This window comes from Elephantulus edwardii, unplaced genomic scaffold (genome assembly GCF_000299155.1).
Source record: "Elephantulus edwardii isolate Elephantulus edwardi_28Jun2011 unplaced genomic scaffold, EleEdw1.0 scaffold00057, whole genome shotgun sequence".
In the NCBI taxonomy this organism is placed as follows: domain Eukaryota; kingdom Metazoa; phylum Chordata; class Mammalia; order Macroscelidea; family Macroscelididae; genus Elephantulus; species Elephantulus edwardii.
The window spans coordinates 7,057,012-7,062,573 of record NW_006399807.1 but is presented as its reverse complement, the minus strand read 5'-3'; positions in this window follow the sequence as shown (position 1 = coordinate 7,062,573).

Here is a 5,562-nt window from a genome sequence, read left to right as displayed (position 1 = left end):
TTTTTTTTTAAAGCGAACTGGGAGACAGGGAAGAGAGGGCAAGGGGGTAAAATATACAACAATTAATTAATTAAAATCTAACTTCTCTGTAAATGTTTATTAAAATAAAATTTTGGTTTTTAAAAAAAGTGACTAGGAAAGTTTGTCATTACCTGAAGCACCTGTCACTGCACACTGCACCATGAGCGCCAAACTGTTAGAATCATCTCATTCTATATTCTGACCTAACAACTAGACAATGAATATGGTTTTACCCTGACCCAGACAGAACCTTGACAACTGCCCTCAGAGAAGTTCCCAGTTCTTCCTGCTCACAGCATTACAGCCTGGCTCATACTAGTTGGGCCTTCTGTTGATAATTTGTCTTTATAGGCCAAGATATACTTAATCAGATTATCCAGGTGGTTCTTATGTATATTCACTGGAAATCTATAAGAATAAGCTGTACACCTCCATGATTAATTTGATGGGGGAAAGGGGTGAGGGAAATTGGAAGAATCTGTTCTGGAAAACAATACATTAAATTTTGTAAATAAACTAGTATAATAATATTTTTTTAAAAAAAGAATGGTTTAAAATCAGAAGAGGGGAGGAGAATAAACTCTGCAAGCCCTGGTTTGAATAATAACACAGTCCAACAAACCTCTGTATTCTCTCAGGACCCTGGACAGCTCCCTGCAGTCCTTCGCTGCTCACACCCCCCTCAGAAGCTTCCAACACAGCTAAAAGAAGCTTGCTTCTCTCAGATTTCAGTCATACAAATAATACAGACTTTTTAAAAAAGTTAATTTGGGTCCACTGAATCTAAAGGCAGAATTGAATATTCTGCAGAACACCAAGGCTCTTTAAATATGGCTGCCACGTCCCCCTTGCGTTGCCCTGTTTATCATTTATGACAAGATGTTTATTAGCAGCAGAGCAATAAATAGTGAGTGAACATCTGAAAACAGGCCTATAAAATCCTGTAAATCACGGCTCCACACGGGCAACCACCAGCTACTCTAGTAGCCCCTCCCATCATGGTTCTGGAAACAGAGGCAAGTCTTCATTTACACTGAAGTCCTTCACACTGCTCAGAAGCCACACAGAGGATGCGGAGAGCATTTTCCTAGATAAACTCACTTTGTCTTCTGCTCCTTTCGCAGAGTTCTAACTGTGTGGCTAACCATGCACTCAGAGTCAAGAGCCTTCTCTACAAGCAAGAGATGGTAAGCTGACGCTGTAGTTGAATTCATTGCTTTCAGTCTCCCCTTCCGTCTGTTTCCTATCACCACCATAAGGAGCTGGGCTGGCTTAGTGGTAAGAAGTTGCTCTGTCAACTCGAAAGCATGGTCCGTGGAAGAAAGATGGGCATTCTCCACCTACCTTTGTGATTGACTGCCTCTGAAAACCCGCTGGAAGGTCAGCTATGAGCTGATTCCCACTTGATGGTACACAACAACAGCAACCACATCTTTGTTGTTGTTGTTGTTGTTGTTTTCCAGTGGATTTTCAGAGACAGTAAGTCTCACAGGAGAAGACTGACTATCCTCCTGCAGAGCATGTGGGTGATTCAAAACAAGTGCCTTTGGAATTGCAAAACACCTTCTTACCAGAATTCCCTACCATGTCTCTACGCTAGAAATTTATTATGTAGGGCCAGTTTGTATGGAGCCAAAGATGAACTGGGACATGGGTTATTCCTCATTGTTACTGATTACTCTCCAGAATGATCCCCTGGCACCACACCATCTCTGTAGACCACAGGGAAGAAGGTTTGTTTATTTAAGAAGGTTAGAGAAAGTTTCATGGGACTTACACTTGACCATTATGACAGAGACCACTTCATCATAGTGCTTCTCCTGTATCACCCAGTGACTCCACTGTTACAGCTGCTTCAGTTTTGTATGCTAATCAAGACACAACACTTCACCTCACTGGACAGTGGTGAATTGGGTTTTGGTTTTTCTTACTGAAGGTAGTACAGGAAAGACATGTTAGACATTACTACTAGACTCGAGTTCTCTGCAGAGGATGAAGTTTCTGATTATGGAACAATTAGTTTTTAGGACTTAAAGATAAGGAGCATGCAACTAATGTTGCTCATTACTGGTTATCAGAGCTGGATTTCCCAAGAGCTACCCTAATGGTTCATAAATAAAGCCTAGGAATGTGAAGAAGGTAAGGTCCTATAGGGGAGGATTTTATCAATGGAAGAGATGTGATATAAAGGAGCCAATATATCAGTCCTTCTCCTTTCTCCTCAAACCCCACTGTCTCCAAATACTGTTTCCACACTCCCTCTGGAGACACCAGCCATTTGATGGAGGAATAACTGTGCTTTGAGTTAAGCTGTAGCTAGCTTGGTCGTATTCCTTCTTCTATTTCTTTTCCCTCTTTCCTTCTCATTTCCCTTTTCCCTTGTACTTGTTCCCCGGGGATTTCATTCATGTATCCCTATAAAACATTAGATTAAATATTTTGTCTAAACTATGGTTTCTAGCAGAGAGAGAGAGCGCATCATAACTTCTCCAGGGACAATTATGAGATATGTGAGCGGTTCCCTTCAATCTGATGTGCCACAAGGAACTTTATCCAATTAGTAATCCTTGCCTTAGCTGGTGTTTATGACATACCTGATGCTTTATGAAGGATAAAAAAGCAGTTAAGATTGTTTCTGCCTCTTAAGAGCTTGCATATCAGTAAAGTGCATCAGGATTCAAGATTAACTATCCTTTGCACATATACATATTTCCTATCTTATCAAACTAATTCAGATCCATAGTCTTCCCTCTTTAAAAATAACATGCTTTTTTAATACAACTGTTCAAGAAACAAAAAGATATTTTAGTCCAGGAAATGGCCCATTGACTGAGGGACAAGGCAAATAAAAGGCGATGTTTGTAATACTAAACCTATTTCTAAAAACATTTACTGTGTGTTTTTTACATACAAGCACTAAGCTAGAGGCTAATACAGAGATGAATAAAAACAAGTTCCTCTATCTCCCCAAAGTGTGTGCCAACTTGTCTGCCTCATGATTCTCAGTATTTTGGGACACAATGCTGCTATGTGACAGTTATGTATTAATCTCCAAAATGTGATTAGATGTAATAAGCCAACTAGTTCTAAGAAGACTAAAGGTGAGATGCAAAACCTCATAATCCTGTTACAATGTAATGGGAATTTCCCCCGGGCCTTTCATGCAACACCATTTCCATGTAAGGGGAGTTTCCATGTAAGGTGTCTGGAAATAACTTTTGTCTTAGATGAGACAATGAGAGAGCAGGAAGAAGAGAAAGAAGGATTTCAATACTAGAGTAAAAGAAAAGACAAGAGTGTAGTGCCTCCTTTGGAGACAGAGCCCCTGAATGAGGAACCTCCTGGAACAAGGAAAGATTCATGCTAAGACACACAGAGATATCCAAACAATGCCTTCAGGTACTGACAGGAGGCTTGGGCTTTCCTCCAGGAACAACAGAGAGAAGAAGCCTTCCCCAAGAAACAGTTTGCTGAATTCAGACTTTTTTACCTCCTAAGCCTTGATAGAATAAATTTCTGTTTATTAAAGCTATACCCTTATAGTAATTCTGTTAAAACAGACATAGCTAATTAAGAAACTAACTTTTAAAAGCTTAAATCTATTTCATGGTACCAACACATTTTGTTGTTGTTATGTGCCGTCGAGTTGTTTGCGACTCATAGTGACCCTATGCACAACAGCTCTAAATCCTGCTCTATCCTGTGCCAACCGCACCGCCTCTGACACACCCATCCCGATTATCCCAGTCACCGAATCAATCCATCTCATAGAGGGTCTTCCCCTCCTGCGCTGTCCCTCCACCCTCCCAAGCATGATGTCCCTCTCCAAGGACCCGTCCCTCCTGGCAACATGTCCAAAGTATGTCAGACGAAGCCCCAGAATCCTTGCCTCCAAGGAGTAGCTTGGTTTAATCCTCTCCAAGATATATGATGTGGTATAGAAACACATGTTGGAAGCAAAAAGGAGATTACTTGGTCCAAGAAATGCTGAGCTTTGCCTTGAAGAATGTGTAAAGGCAATCTGGTAAAAGAAGGTGATCCAGAACAAGTGCATGGCATATGCAAAGGTGTGGAGTCATTAAAATGCTCTAAAATTTCCTGCCAAGCATTACTTCAGATGAGCATTAATCAAAAACCTCTCACTACTGCCACTGGTTGCTGCTAATACTACTACTGTCAACCACACTGTACACATCATCTGGGAACTTCTACATCTATTAAAGGTGCTACTTAGCTCTGGCCTTTCCTCAACACTTCATGCTTGATAAACAGTGATTTGGTTAGGCAGACACATGAGGGACATATGTTGCCATCAATAATAGTGTCTTCCTCAGTCTAGAGACTAGAGTGCACCTGATCCAAGCCATGGTCTTCCCAGTTACTTGATATGCATCAGAGAGCTGGACAATGATGAAGGATTATAGAAGAAGAATCCATGTCTTTCAGTTGTGGTGCTGGAGAAGAGTACTGAACATACCATGACCTGCCAAGAGAACAAATAGGACTGTCCTGGAGAGGGTGAAACCAGGCTGCTCCTTGGAAGCAAGGATTTTTAAGCTCGGTCTCACCTACTTTGGGCACACGACCAGAAGGGAGGAGTCCTTGGAGAAAGACATCATGTTTGGAAAGGTGGACGGACAGCACAGGAGAGAAAGCCCTGGATGAGATGGATTGACTCAGTAACTGGGGTAATGGGGGCAGGTGTGTCAGAGACAGTGAGATAGTCTCAGGATAGGATCCAGTTCAGAGCTGTTGTACACAGTATTGCAAGTGACTTGATGGCACATAACACCAACAATGACAAGCAATCATCGCTAGGCTTAAGTTGAGGAAAAGCAAGGAATTGGTGTATGTTTAGTATTTGTTTTGTAAAAAAGGAATTGCAGAGGGTTGACTACCACGGGGGGTGTTGGGAAAATAGACAAGTGCAAGTATGTGTGCCAAAGGTGTACATTTATTTGTCAGGCTTTAACAGTCAAGATTTATACATTTCAATAGGAATTAATTTAATGTAAACTGTAAACTGGCAATATAACTATTCCTTGCTTATAGACACGGCTAAATGCCAAAGACTAGGCCATTAGTTGAAAATTAGTGTTATGGAGGATGAGCACATCAGATCAAAGCACAAAATAGAGAATGACTATTGCCCTAGGCTGGGTTCTCTAGAGAAGCAAAGCGAGTGAAGAGAATCTATGAAGGGAGCTCTCTCTGATGCCTTGTAGGGAGGAGCTGTGCTGACAACTGTAAACCATTCAGTTTGAAATCGTCAGTTGATGTACAAGAGCAAGATTTGCAGTCTCCTCCCATGTGATTTAAAGCCTCTGAAAACCTGCTGGAGGGTCGGTTATAAGTCAGTTCTGACTCACGACACATGACAATGACAGTATATATGCAGGAGAAGGATGGGCAATCTCCTCCCGTGTGATTAACTGCCTCTGAAAACCTACAAGAGGGTCAGCTATGGGTCAGTTCTGACTCTGCGGTAAATAATAATTAATCTAATAGAATTTAATGGAATTGAATCGAATCGAATCGAAT